Source organism: Monodon monoceros, unplaced genomic scaffold (genome assembly GCF_005190385.1).
Source record: "Monodon monoceros isolate NGI ecotype Baffin Bay Population unplaced genomic scaffold, NGI_Narwhal_1 Super_Scaffold_22, whole genome shotgun sequence".
NCBI classification, from domain to species: Eukaryota; Metazoa; Chordata; class Mammalia; order Artiodactyla; family Monodontidae; genus Monodon; species Monodon monoceros.
This window is the reverse complement of record NW_021703779.1, coordinates 15,832,252-15,846,256: the sequence shown is the minus strand read 5'-3', so window position 1 is coordinate 15,846,256 and position 14,005 is coordinate 15,832,252. Positions and strand designations below refer to the sequence as shown.

Sequence of the window (14,005 nt, the reverse complement as noted above, 5' to 3'; positions counted from 1 at the left end):
GAAAGTCTTATGGCATACTCGGTTATTTTTAATTCCAAATCCACCAAAGAGTATGTAGTTATTCATATTTAAATTTTGAAATAAATAAATAAGGAACTTCCCTGGTGGTCCAGTGGTTAAGAATCCACCTTCCAATGCAGGGGACACGGGTTCGATCCCTGGTCAGGGAGCTAAGATCCCACATGCCATGGGGCAACTAAGCCCACGCGCCTCAACTAGAGAGCCCGCAAGCAGCAACTACAGAGCCCACATGCTCTGGAGCCCGCGTGCCACAACAAAGAGCAGACGCGCCGCCACAACGAAAGATCCCGCATGCCGCAACTAAGACCCGATGCAGCCAAAGATAAATAAATATTTTTAAAAAATAAATTTTGTACCCGTTTTCCTCTCCAAAGTTTGAATATTTTCTGACCTGTAATTCATTTATTGGGATTGTATAACTTTAATAACAAAGACAAAAATCAGTAAATAAGGTACAGAGAAATTATAATAAAATACATTAGGAAAAGGCCACAGTGTTAATAAGCAAAAAAAGAAAAGTTATTCAAAGTACAGCATTTTAAATCCTCAAGTGATAATAGCATATGAACAGTTCCTCAGTAAATACCATAAGGAAATGGAAATCTTGAGGCTCAAAGTATTATAACATCCTCATCATCTACTGATGAGATGAACCTGAAAGAGCAGCCCAAAATGGGAAGCACAATGCACTGGATCATTCTATTGTGAACTTGGTCCACCTGGGAACTGTGTTTCCCAGAATTTCCTTCCCTGTATAGTACACCAAGTTAGAGACGGCCAAACTCTTAGAAGGTCTTTATGATAAGACATGGTGAGAATAAATGCAGAGGTGCCTGGGGCAGGTTTCAGCTTGTCCTCAACTCTCCTCTTATCCCCTCTGTGTCCAGCTCTTCTTCACCTGATCAACAGTGGCCTAAGACCCAACAAGAGATGGCTGACTCTGGGCTTTGTACCCACAGAAGCAATAGCTACACAGAGGCAACAGCCTTCCACAGACCTCTCCAGGATCATCCTCTTTGCATTCTCACTTTGATGTCTGTATACACTTGCTTCTTAAAATTTTCCCAGTAAGTTCTGACTTACACGCCTGTACCAGTAATTCAGGAGGCTCTATTAGTGACTATTTTTCTGATCCTTCTGCTTCCTGACTTTCACATTCCCAGCAACTCCTACAATCCGTATACAGTCTGAGTACTATAATAAATCCCTTATTCAATAACACTCACAGTGGTTCAATTTCTCATACTGAATCCTGAGCAATATACTCAAAATTCAGCAATTAATTTGTAATCCAGCAGTACTGACAGAATGGACTGAATGACTGAAAGCCATTTCCCTGTTAATACTAAGCTGAATTTTTCCTGAGATAACCAGGTACACTTCATCCATTTACTTCTGTAAGTGGGAAATGTTCTCTGCTTTCTATCAAGTGATTCCTAAAAAAGACTGCTCAATTACTTTCATCTTTATTTTCCTAGATATAGCACATAAAAATACATATTAAATAATCCAAATTATAGTATTTGTTTATTCCAAGTTGTTTTAATAAGTGTTAATGTTTCAGTTTATTTAAGTGTTGTTTTAATCAATTTGTCATCTGGGGACTTGCTAAGAGAAGAGACAAATGGACTAAAAATTAATTATTTTTAAGAAGTCTTCTGTGAATTGGGCCCATGAATTCTAATTATAAAATTATAAAAATACAAAACTTATCAAGTAGTCACTAGAAACATCTTCCCCCCAAAAAGAAACAAATATATACTAAGCACTCAAGGCCTGAACTAGATACTAGTAAGTCTGATTTAACAATACATATATTTTTTAAAGTCACGTTTTCTAAAGATTCCCCAAGCTCTATTTGGAACTTAACCTTAATAGCCTAACATACATTTTTATACAGCTTTTATAAATTATCAACTATTTCTATTTCTATCAACTATGACATTAAGATATCCTATACTTAGCCTACCACATTCAAGGGCATAAAAACAACTCACAATTGAGAAGACATACTGCCATAAGTAAGAACTATAATTAAATACTAGATTCAGGTACCGACCTCTAAAGTGCTCCCTGTGACTGAGAAGAATTACTATATATGAAAACCCAGCTTTATAAGTAGCTAAAATATGCATGGAGTGGAGAGGGAAAGATCAGGAAATATTATTCATGCTAATAAATGAACCTTTGTTTTACAAAAGGAGCCACCTCATAATTTATTTGAAAGGAAGATCCTTAAGGAGTGTTTAAAATTATTCCATTTAGAAAAACTCTGAGAAACAGACTATTTTACAAGATAGTGTTATTCTATAAAAACACATTAAAAACTGTAAAAGCTAGCATTTGTGTTTACTTACGGCCCACCGTTGGGCTTCTACACACAAAATGGTATAGAATTTATATTTTGGGTGGAAAGGATTTCTTTATACAGGAAATCCTGTATACATTTCCAACTCAAGAAAGGCACATACAACTAATAAAATGACTCAGTAAAACACCACTGGGAAAAGAAATAAGTAGCATTTTACTCTATGTGGCTTTCTACAGAATCCTAAAACATTTACTATAAAGATAAATTTTACTTACAGTGTTAATACATTTTGAAAAGAATACGGAGCATTCTGAATTATTAAGGTCACATTTTTTTTAACTTAAATCAGTCTCACACCCCATCCATTTGCTGTTTATAATTACAGCTATTTTTTTAAGATAGAAAACTGCAAATTGAATTCAAATATATCATGCTCCAAAATTAGAACAAGATTTTCCTCTAAACTTGATCTTTTAAAAATTGTAATCTAGAGGAATAATAAAATTATTTAACCTGCTAGATTGGTTAAAGACACTGTATTTTTAATGAGCACATTTGAATCATCACTTGCAACAGTTTCTAAAAGTTTTCTAAAGTCTAATGACAATTTGCACACATACCACATTAACTGAACACCCATCAAGCGTAAAGTGTTGTGAAAGGGGTGGTGGTGGTGGTGAGGATTTCATTCCCCGACAGTAATTACAGCTGCAGCTTCTGTTTTCCCATTCCTATAATTCCCAAAATAGTCAATAGAGCCCTTGCTTGTCATAATTGCCTCTTGCTGGTCCATCACCACAGCTCCATTTTGCTACCATTGAAATTCCACAACCAGGATGGCACAGACTCCCCTGTGGAGAGAAGCGTGCGGAGGTTGTCTGTTTTAAGCTGCAATCACTTTTTCCTGAGACTCCTCAGCATCTGTTGACTACCTCACTGACAGTAGCCCACAGACTCCTCCAGATCAGAGAGGCGTGCATGACATTGCCAGAAGACAAGCTGCAACAAGACTCTGATCCCTCAGCTGCAACCCACCAAGTTACTAGTCAACTTGGAATTTTCCTCCATGAAACACTATCTGACACTTCCCCACAATGACACTCATATGCCACTTCCCTCCCCACGCAGTTCCAAGAGTTCTTCCTGCAATTCGTCTCTATTGGCACCACATGGCATTATCCTGGCAAGCCAATGCCCTCTGCAAAGTGGAGAGCTCCCTGGGCTACCTCGGGTGGGTGGCTTCTAGGAATGATGCTTAAGACAGCACATGAGAGGTACGCTGTGGCTTCACTAGTGACTCCACTACTTTCAGGAATTATTGAAACTACTGATAAGCTTTCATACATAACTCCTTGGGATACGCATTAAGAGTTCTCACCACTAAAACTAAATTTTAAAGGTTTAAAGATTAAATAAAGATTTTTATAAGATCTGTTTATATAGCCTTTAGGAATATTAATGATGTCTCAAAAGATACTATTACCTTTCTCTGGGCTTCATGGCTGTTGAAGTACCCAGAGATTTGGGTTTAAATTCAAAGGCAATTCAAAAATAAGAATGGAATACAGTTTGAATTTTTTATTTAAGAAAAATTTCTGCTTCCAATAATGCTGCCTGCGTAATTCAGGCAAACCGTTCCACTGCAAACAAGTAGAAAGCTGGACAAAAGTATGACAACTGGGAATGAAGGGAAAAAACTATTATTCAGACAGTACATATAGAAAATCCAAAATAAGCTATAAACTATCAGAAAAAAATCAGTTTATCAAAGCTGAGGGATATAAAAGATAATATCTAGAAATCAACTGTATTTCTATATACCAGCAATAAAGTTAGAAAATGAATTTTTAATACCATTTACAATACCATCAAAAAATATCAAATTCCTATCAAAACAGAAAGAAAAGTGGTAAACCTCTACATAGAAAGCTAAAGAAAACAGTATTTTTAAAAATTAAAGGACACCTAATAAGTGAAGGGATGGTCCATGTTCTTGAGATTTAACATTGTAAAGACGTCAATTCTATCCAAATTGATCTAGAGATCCAGTAGAATCCCAAGCAATCCTAACAAGTTTTTAAATGGAAATTTGTAGGCTGGTTCAAAATGTATAAAGAAATGCAAATGGCCAAGGAAAACAAGACACCTCGAAGAATAACAAAAAGACTTTCTCTCCAGATATCAGGACTTATTATGAAGCACAGTCATTAAGACAATGTATAAGACAAAGAGATGAAAGGAAAGAACAGAAAGCACAGAGATATTATACATGAAATGGATGCTTTTTGTACACTAATGTTGTCACTGCAGACCAGTGAGGAAAGTTTGATCTTTGCAATAAATGGTGCTGAGACATTTGGATATGCATAAAGGAAAACAAAATTAAAATTGACCTCTAACTCATACCATACACAACATTAATTTCAGATGGATTATAGATCTCAATGTAAAAGTCAAAACAATAGGGCTTCCCTGGTGGCGCAGTGGTTGAGAGTCCGCCTGCCGATGCAGGGGACACGGGTTCGTGCCTGGGTCCGGGAAGATCCCACATGCCGCGGAGCGGCTAGGCCAGGCCCGTGAGCCATGGCCGCTGAGCCTGAGTGTCTGGAGCCTGTGTTCCGCAACGGGAGAGGCCACAACAGTGAGAGGCCCGCGCACCGCAAAAAAAAAAAGTCAAAACAATAAAGCTCCTAAAAGATAATGTAGGAGAATATCTCTTTGGGCGTACAACAAGCACCAACCAATAAGGACAGATAAACTAGACACAGAGTAAAACAGATGTTACACACACACACATTTTTTTAAATGGTCAATGCATGGTGATAATAAAAAGCAGACCAACTTTTAGTCAGTAGTTACATTGATTTTAAATTCTGTATAGAAAATGCACTGTAGATTGTCTGAACCTGGGGCAGAACACACCCATTTCTCCCAGCCCTTGATACACTACTAACTTTGGCTGGGGGTGGGGGTGGGGTCAGTGTTTACGTGTTCACCTGGGTTACGTAAGTGTTGGCTTTGTGACAATTCACTGATGTCTTGTATACCGTAAGTGTTTAACATGCTTCACTATAAAATAGTTTAAAAAGTCAATGGACTGCAAATGGCAAAATTTCTTTCTTTTTTATGGCTGAGTAATATTCCTCTGTGTGTGTGTGTGTGTGTGTGTGTGTGTGTGTATCACATCTTTATCCATTCATCTGTTAATGGACACTTAGGTTGCTTCCATCTTGGCTACTGTAAATAATGCTGTTATGAACATTGAGGTACATGTATCTTTTTGAATTAGTGTTTTCATTTTCTTTGGACTTAAACCCAGGAGTGGAATTGCCGGATCATATGGTAGTTCTATTTTTAGGTTTTTTGTTACTTTTGTTTTAGTTTTTTTGTTATTTGTGGTCTTTTTGATGATAGCCATTCTGACAGGTGTGAGGTGATATCTCATTGTGGTTTCGATTTGCATTTCTCTGATGATTAGCGACGATAAGCATCTTTTCATGTGCTTTTTGACCATCTCTATGTCTTCTTTGGAAAAATGTCTATTCAGGTCTTCTGCCCATTTTTTAATCAGAGTGCTTGGGTTTTCTTTGATATTGAGTTATATGAGCTGTTTATATATTGTTGATATTAATCTCTTATTGGTAATATCATTTGCAAATATTTTCTCCCATTCAGTAGGTTGTCTTTTTGTTTTGTGGATGGAAATTTTACCATTTGCAACAACACAGATGGACCTGGAGAGTATTATGCTTACTGAAATAAGAGCAAGACAAATACTATATGTTATCACTTATATGTGGAATCTAAAAGAAAAATAAAACAAACTAGTGAGTATAACAAAAAAGAAACAGCCTCACAGATATAGAGAACAAATTAGAAGTTACCAGTAGGAAGAAGGAAGGGGAAGGGGCAAGATAGGGGTAGGGAATTAAGAGGCATGAACAACTATGTATAAAATAAGCAACAAGGATATATTGTACAGCACAGGGAATATAGCCAATATTTTATAATAACTATAAATGGATATAACCTATAAAATTTTTGAATCACTGTATGTTGTACACCTGAAACTAATATAATATTGTAAATCAATTATACCTCAATTTTTTTAATTAAAAAAATTAAAAGAAAAAAGTCAATGAATACGTACACCTCTTAATATACAAAATAATAATAAAAAAAGAGCCAAAAGTTGAATACCCTTAATATGTTAGTGTGGTACTGTGACAAGAATAAGAAATACATACTTGGTCTTTGTTCCACAGTTTCTGGCACAGCACTCCTAAAACTCTTGGAATTTCCTAAGGGATGAAATCAACAAAGGTGTCTTTTGTTATGGTAATGAGGTGACTTAGAAAGCCCCTAGGTAACCTAAAGGTGGAGGTGGCTTGCCAGTGGAGCCAACCACATGATCAGAGGGTTGGAACTTTCAGTCCTGCTGCCACCCTACCTCTGGGGAGGGGAGAGGGGCTGGAGAATGAGTTCAATCATCAATGGCCAATGATGTAATCAATCATGACTACGTAATGAAGACCCCATAAAAACTCAAAGGGACAGGGTTCGGAAGCTTCCGGGTTGGTGAATATGTGGAGATTTGGTCAGAGTGGCAGTCTCAGAGAGGGCATGGAAGCTCCACGTCCCCTCCCTTCTCCCTTGCCCTATGCATCTCTTCCATTAGGCGGGTTTCTGAATTATATCCTTTTATAATAAACTGCTAATATAGGAAGTAAAATGTTTCTGTGAGCCGCTCTAAGAAATTAATCTAACACAAGGAGGGGGTCATTAGAACCTCCAATCTGCAGCCAGCCAGTCAGAAGCCCAGGTGACCACCTGGACATGTGATTGGCATCTGAAAAGGGGGGCAGTCCTTTAGGACTGAGCCCTTAACTTGTGGGATCTGATGCTATCTCCAGAGAGTGTCAAAATTGAGTTGAATTGTAGGACACCCAGCTGACATGGAGGATTGTGTGGTGGTATGGGACACACACACACACACACACACACACACACACACACACACACACAGGAATTAGATGCAGAATCCTAGTTGATGATCAGAAGTGGAATTGGTCCCAGAACTGTACTAGCATCTTACAAATCAGTATAACATAAAAACTCAAAGAGAAAACAGAAAAAGAACAGATATAAACCGACCTTTCACAAAAGAAATACAACTGTCTTAATAAATCGATGAAAGCCTGTTCAATCTCATTAGTCATCAATTAAGTAAAAAAGAAAAGAGAGAAATCTCTTCTAACCTATCAGGCTGGTAATGATTAAAGTAACTGACAAATATCTAGTGCTCTTTCTGGGGAAAATGTGAACTCACATTCACAGTAGGTAGGAATATAAAGGTTTCTGGAAAGTAATCTGGCAATAGGTATCAAAATTTTAAATGTATGAGTACCATTTGATTCAAAAATCCATCCTACTTCTAGAGATTTATGCTAAGGAGACCATCAGACAAATGGACAAAGATGGATACTGCAAAGGTTGTATACTGCAGTGCTATTCATAATAATCAACAACAAAAAACCACCTAACATTAGTCAATGTAGGACTGATAAAGTAAACGATATCACATCATATAAATGGAAAATCATACCACTACTAAAATTATTTAACTATATTTAGTGATACAGAAAAGTGGCCATAATATTTTAAGTAAAAAAAAAAAATCATACTATAGAATATGGTATATTCTGTCAATAAAAAAACCTTTTTCACAAAACTAAGAAATGAGCAAACTGTATTCCACATCTCTGCTTGTCGCTTAAGAAATTCACTGGTAGCTAGCTGCCTATTTAAAAAGAGAATTCTGGAACTTGCTATTGGCCTATGTATGAGACCATTTTATGTCCAATATTAATTGGTTCTTATAAGACACCAGAATAACCTTGTTATTCTAATAAAAGACACAACGTTTCACCTTTTTCGTCTTAAAATATAGTTGGGGAGCGGCCACCCCTCCTTCTCGCAGTGCCACACCGCCGGAGGCCGAGCCGCGTAAGGAAATCTTCTACACAAGAGGAGATCAAAAAAACAAAGAAAGCAGTTCTCTTCTGTTTAAGCGATGACAAAAGACAAATAATTGTAGAGGAAGCAAAGCAGATCTTGGGCTCCTGAAAGTGCACCTTTAAAAAGCAAGATGATTTATGCTAGCTCTAAAGATGCCATTAAAAAGAAATTTACAGGTATTAAACATGAGTAGCAAGTAAATGGCTTGGATGATATAAGGGACCGTTCAACACTTGGACAGAAATTGGAAGGCAAGGTAGTAGTTTCACTTGAAGGAAAACACTTATAAAATGACAGTCAAGTGCCATCTGGATCTTAAGGGAGCTTCCATTTCTCCAGCTCAGTCAATTGGAATAGTATTAGGTTTTGTTTTCTTTCCTTCCTCTTCCCACTGGGTCCTTCCAACACAATGAATGAAGGAAATATCATTCATGTAAGCAGACTATCAAGAGATTGCCATTAGACTGTTTAATACTGCTACTTTTATGTAGAACCCAAGGAATGCCTTCCCATATTTTAGCCAAAACAACTGGTTATGCCTCCCTTGCAGCAAGCACTACAATGAATGTGATTGTCAATGTGAATAGCTTAGAACACTACAAAGGGTTAAGCTAACTGAATGCCTTGAAAGTATTATCCACTGGTGAGATGGTAAACTTTATTCAGTATTATTTATAGTTGCACTTGACTGAAGTTCTGTGAGGCTTGAGCATTCGTACACCTCACCTGCCTTGGCAAGCCTATTTTTTGTGACATGGCAGCATGGATATAATACTATGCATTAAAAGCATTCTTTTTTAGAGTTTAATCCCCTACCCCAAAAGGAATGCCAATTAAGTTGTATTAACTGTGTCATCAACTTATCCTAGTACCTCAGTGTTCATTCTCATACCTGTGTATCTTCTTCTTTTTTTTTTAAATAAATTTATTTTATTTATTTATTTTTGGCGGTGTTGGGTCTTCGTTGTTGCATGCGGGCTTTCTCTACTTGCGGTGAGCGGGGGCTACTCTTTCTTGCGGTGCACGGGCTTCTCATTGCGGTGGCTTCTCTTGTTGGCGAGCACGGGCTCTAGGTACGCGGGCTTCAGTAGTTGTGGCACGCAGGCTTCAGTAGTTGCGGCTCACAGGCTCTAGAGAGCTGGCTCAGTAGTTGTGGCGCACGGGCTTAGTTGCTCCGTGGCATGTGGGATCTTCCCGGACCAGGGCTCGAACCTGTGTCCCCTGCACTGGCAGGCGGATCCTTAACCACTGCACATCTTCTTAAAAGAAATAGCTGTTATTAATGCCTTTTTGTTTTCCATTGAGTGTACACTACTGAATAAGTGTAGGAGTTTTATGTTTACCATGTAAGTCTTCCAACACTAAGGATATTTTGAATATCAGTCATGATGGCAATTTCTGTATAAAAGAGCCTTAAATGGAACACTGTTTTTGAGATCAAACTCCCCACCCTTACAAAAATGGCCAGGTTGCAATAAAAATTGTGGCATATTACAAAAAGAAAAATACACACACACACACACACACACACACAGTTAGCTGGGGTTCTTCTCCCTAGACTAATGTTGGCATACCAGACATCTGAGACTGTTCTGCGCCAGATTTCTTCTGTAATAAATGATATGGACAGGACTTTTGATGACCATGTGAAATGAAACTGCACTCTTTAACAATCAGCTGCTTATATAAACATTTGTTTCTCAAATATAAAATTCATCAATTTCCAAACACACACTGACCTGGGTACACTCATGTGTGTAACACTGACAGGTGTTCAAGATCAATTTACCTTAGGAATTCTGTTTTTAGGATTGTATAATTCTATGTATAAAACACTGAGTTTAATTAAATAAGCAAATGGATACTCAGATATTTAAATAGAAAAATGTATTGCTTTTCACTGGAAGGTGAGATTGGAAATGATTTTGCTTTCGCCCTCACCTTCCCTTATGGAGTTTCTTACACTGAGCCTGTATCATTCTGGGGAAGAAGCTATTCTTATTTTTAGAAAAAAATTACCTTCCCCCATATCCCACTTCCCATACCATGTGGCATCTCTACCCTCTGCCCACACTGTGTCAGAAGGCACCACCATGCTCTCCCAACACCAGGTTCAAAGCCTCAGCTTATTCTGAGGCAGTTACCTTTGTCCGGACACTTACCCAGGTGGCTGTCAAGGCTTATCCAGCCACATTGCTCCTTGGCAGTGGTTTCCTTTCATTTCCCAAGGCTACTCCTCCCCTAATTTACTTCACCACTTCCAATTACCTTTTAGTTTTAATTCACCGTATAAAAGTCTGTCAGCTCACTCTTCCTAAAGTAAGCCCCCTGAAGGTCCCTTCCTTAACTGAAATGGTTCCCTGGGGGGCCCCTACATACTCCTACTCTAGTATTCAAGGTCTCTATTGTAATCCTGTCTTTTTGTTCTCATCACTGCTTTTCTTAAACCCTACTCTTCAAGCGAAGGGCAACTGACTTTTCTGACCAAGCAAGTGTAGACCAGTGGTTCTCAAACTTCAGCACATCACAACCACCTGGAGGGCTTGTTAAACCCCAGATTTCTGGGATCAACTCCCAGAGTTTCTGGTTCAGTAGGTCTGGAGTGGCGCCCAATAATTTGCATTTCTAACAGGTTTCCAGGTGATGCTGATGCTGATGGTCTGGGACCACACTCTGAGAACCACGTGGTATAGATTATATTGATACTTTCCTGCTCCATGACTCCATCAAGCAATTCCCTTCCCCGGCATACACAACCACCACAGCTGACATTCTTTCATTGATTGACTTCATACAGCAACCCCTCTACCTGAAGTCATATATGAGTGTCTTCCCCTCTCTGCAACCCAAAGAGGATGTGATATGCTGTGATACAGAAGCCCCACAGCCCTTTATTTGTAATTCTAGTGACAATATATTTGGTTTTGTATCATATGCGTCTCCATATCAATTAGACTAGGATTATGGGAGACTTATTGGCCTTTGGATATGGAGATGCCTAGAATAGAACTTTGCAGGTACCAAGAACTCAGTTTGATAAATATCGTATATTAATGCATATATGTGGAATCTAGAAAAATGGTACAGATGAACTGGTTTGCAAGGCAGAAATAGAGACACAGATGTAGAGAAAAACGTATGGACACCAAGGCGGGGAAAGCAGGCGGGGAGGGGCAGGGGTCATGCTGGGATGAATTGGGAGATTGGGATTCACATATATACACTAATATGTATGAAACTGATAACTAATAAAAACAAACAAACAAAAAAAGAACTCAGTTTGAAACTTGCTGAATTTAACTAGTAGCATTTCAAATGGGTCTTGTTTTTCATTCTACTACACACTTCACACTGTAAGCCCTCAAACAGTAGCTAATGATAACAATGACATGCAAAGAACACAAGTTCCCATGGCAAAAGGCAACAGGAACACAGCACTCAACACAGTCAAGTTACAAAGGCAGGAACCAAAAGGAAGAGGAGGGTGAAGGAGAAAGAAGGGAGATGAAGGAGGAAGAAGGAAGAAAATCCTGTTATTTGCAACAACTTGGATGAAACTGAAGGGCATTATGCTAAGTGAAATAAACACTGTATGCTATCACTTATACGTGAAATCTTAAAAAGGAAGGAGGAAGAAGAAAAAAGAAGGCTAAAGCCTGGGAGGAAATCCAGTAGCTGTACTTTCTAGGCCTCTTCCCCTTGGGGGGTGAGCAAGCAGCCTATGGAAAAGGACTGTAATAGGTCTGTGTTACAGTAGCACCCAGCACAGAGAAGGGTTTGACATATATAGTCTCGATAGTACCAGACTGCGTCTCTCTCTGCCCCACCAGTATTCTAACAACAAGGGATTGGATCTGTAATATTTGTATTTCCAGCACCTACACAGTGCTTAGAATGTAATACACCCTCAATATTTGTTTTTTTAATTGGCATGAGAGTGGAAAGAATGGTGTGGCTATGAATAACACTTTGAGGACAGAAGCAGCAGAACTTGCTAACCAGAATGTGGAATTAAAGGAAGAACTCTAGTACTATGAACAGAAAAAGGAAAGTCTGGAAGAGGGGCTGAGTTTGGGGAAAGAAGTTTAAAAGAAAGATATGTGGCACTTACTACTCACCAAACTATATACTAGATACTTTAAGAACTGCAAAGATGCAAATTGCTCTCAGAAGCTACAGTCCAGTAGAGGGAATGTATGTATACAACTATAGTGGAAAAAAAAAGAGAGAGAGAGAGAGAAATGCTGTAAAAGGGACACTTATGAAGTGTTGTGGATGTGCTGAAGAGAGAAAAGCATATTTCCAGAAGCGCAGGGTTAGGGTTAAAACAATAAAGCATTACCACAAGGACAGAAAGAGGAAGGTGGCCAAAGGTAGAATGTTAAAGAAAACACAGATACTGAAGAGGGAGGAGACTAAAAATGGGAATAGGAAGACTGGGAGTGTGTGAGAGAAGAAGGGAAGACAGTTTGAAGGAGATCCAGACTATCAAATGCCATAAAGTAGTAAATACGTGCCAAAAAGCCCTAACTGTTGTTACCATCCAAAGCCCAGTTCAGGTTCTATCTACTCTCAAACCGCTCAGATTCCTCCAGGCTCCAATTAATTTTGCCTCTCCATAAATTACCATTGTGCTATTAGGATACACGTGCACAGACAAGAACCATGTATTATTATTTTTTAATTGAAGTATAGTTGATTCCCAATGTTGTGTTAGTTTCTGGTGTACAACAAAGTGATTCGGTTATACATATATATAACAGTTTGCATTTGCTAATCCCAAACTCCCAATCCATCCCGCCCCCATGGCACCCACAAGTTTGTTCTCTATGTCTGTGAGTCTGTTTCTGTTTCATAGATAGGTTCATTTGTGTCATATTTTAGATTCCACATATAAGTGATATCATATAGTATTTGTCTCTCTGACTTACTTCACTTAGTATGATAATCTCTAGGTCCATCCATGTTGCTGCAAATGGCATTATTTCATTCTTTTTTACGGCTGAGTAGTATTCCATTGTGTATGTGTATGTATATATATATATATATATATATATATATATATATATATATATACACACACACCACATCTTCTTTATCCATTCATCTGTTGATGGGCATTCGGTTGTTTCCATGTCTTGGCTATTGTAAATAGCGCTGCTATGAACATAGGTGTGCATGTATCTTTTTGAGTTATAGCTTTGTCCAGATATATGCCCAGAAGTAGGATTGCTGAATCATATGGTAATTCTATTTTTAGTTTTTTAAAGAACCTCCATGCAGTTCTCCACAGTGGCTGCACCAACTTACATTCCCCCCAACAGCGCAGGAGGGTTCCCTTTTCTCCACATCCTCTCCAGCAAGAACCATGTATTCTTAAACTCAGTACCTTTGTGGACATAACACAGTATCTTGGACATATAGAATATAATACACTCAACCGAATATAACTATACTAAAATCTTTTCCGGATTTTATTTATAGATAATGATGGCTTACTTTCTATGGCACATCAGTGAAAACCACATCTCAGGGAGATTGGGTTGTATCATCTGTTTAAATGGCCACAACTTCTCTTTTATTCAATTTGTTGGGCACAAACTATGGATCAGACATGCTGTACAGAAGCTCCTTACAGGAAGAGCCTATAGAAGA

The 14,005-nt window shown here is 38.3% G+C and overlaps 1 protein-coding gene and 1 pseudogene across 2 annotated transcripts in view; one reads left to right on the top strand and one right to left on the bottom strand.

Annotated features, from left to right (window-relative positions):
- Window positions 1–14,005, bottom strand: part of CDKL5 (cyclin dependent kinase like 5) — a 190,631-nt gene that overhangs the window by 152,887 nt on the left and 23,739 nt on the right. The gene's annotated exons all lie outside the window — the stretch shown is intronic.
- Window positions 7,288–8,639, top strand: LOC114906456 (annotated as a pseudogene).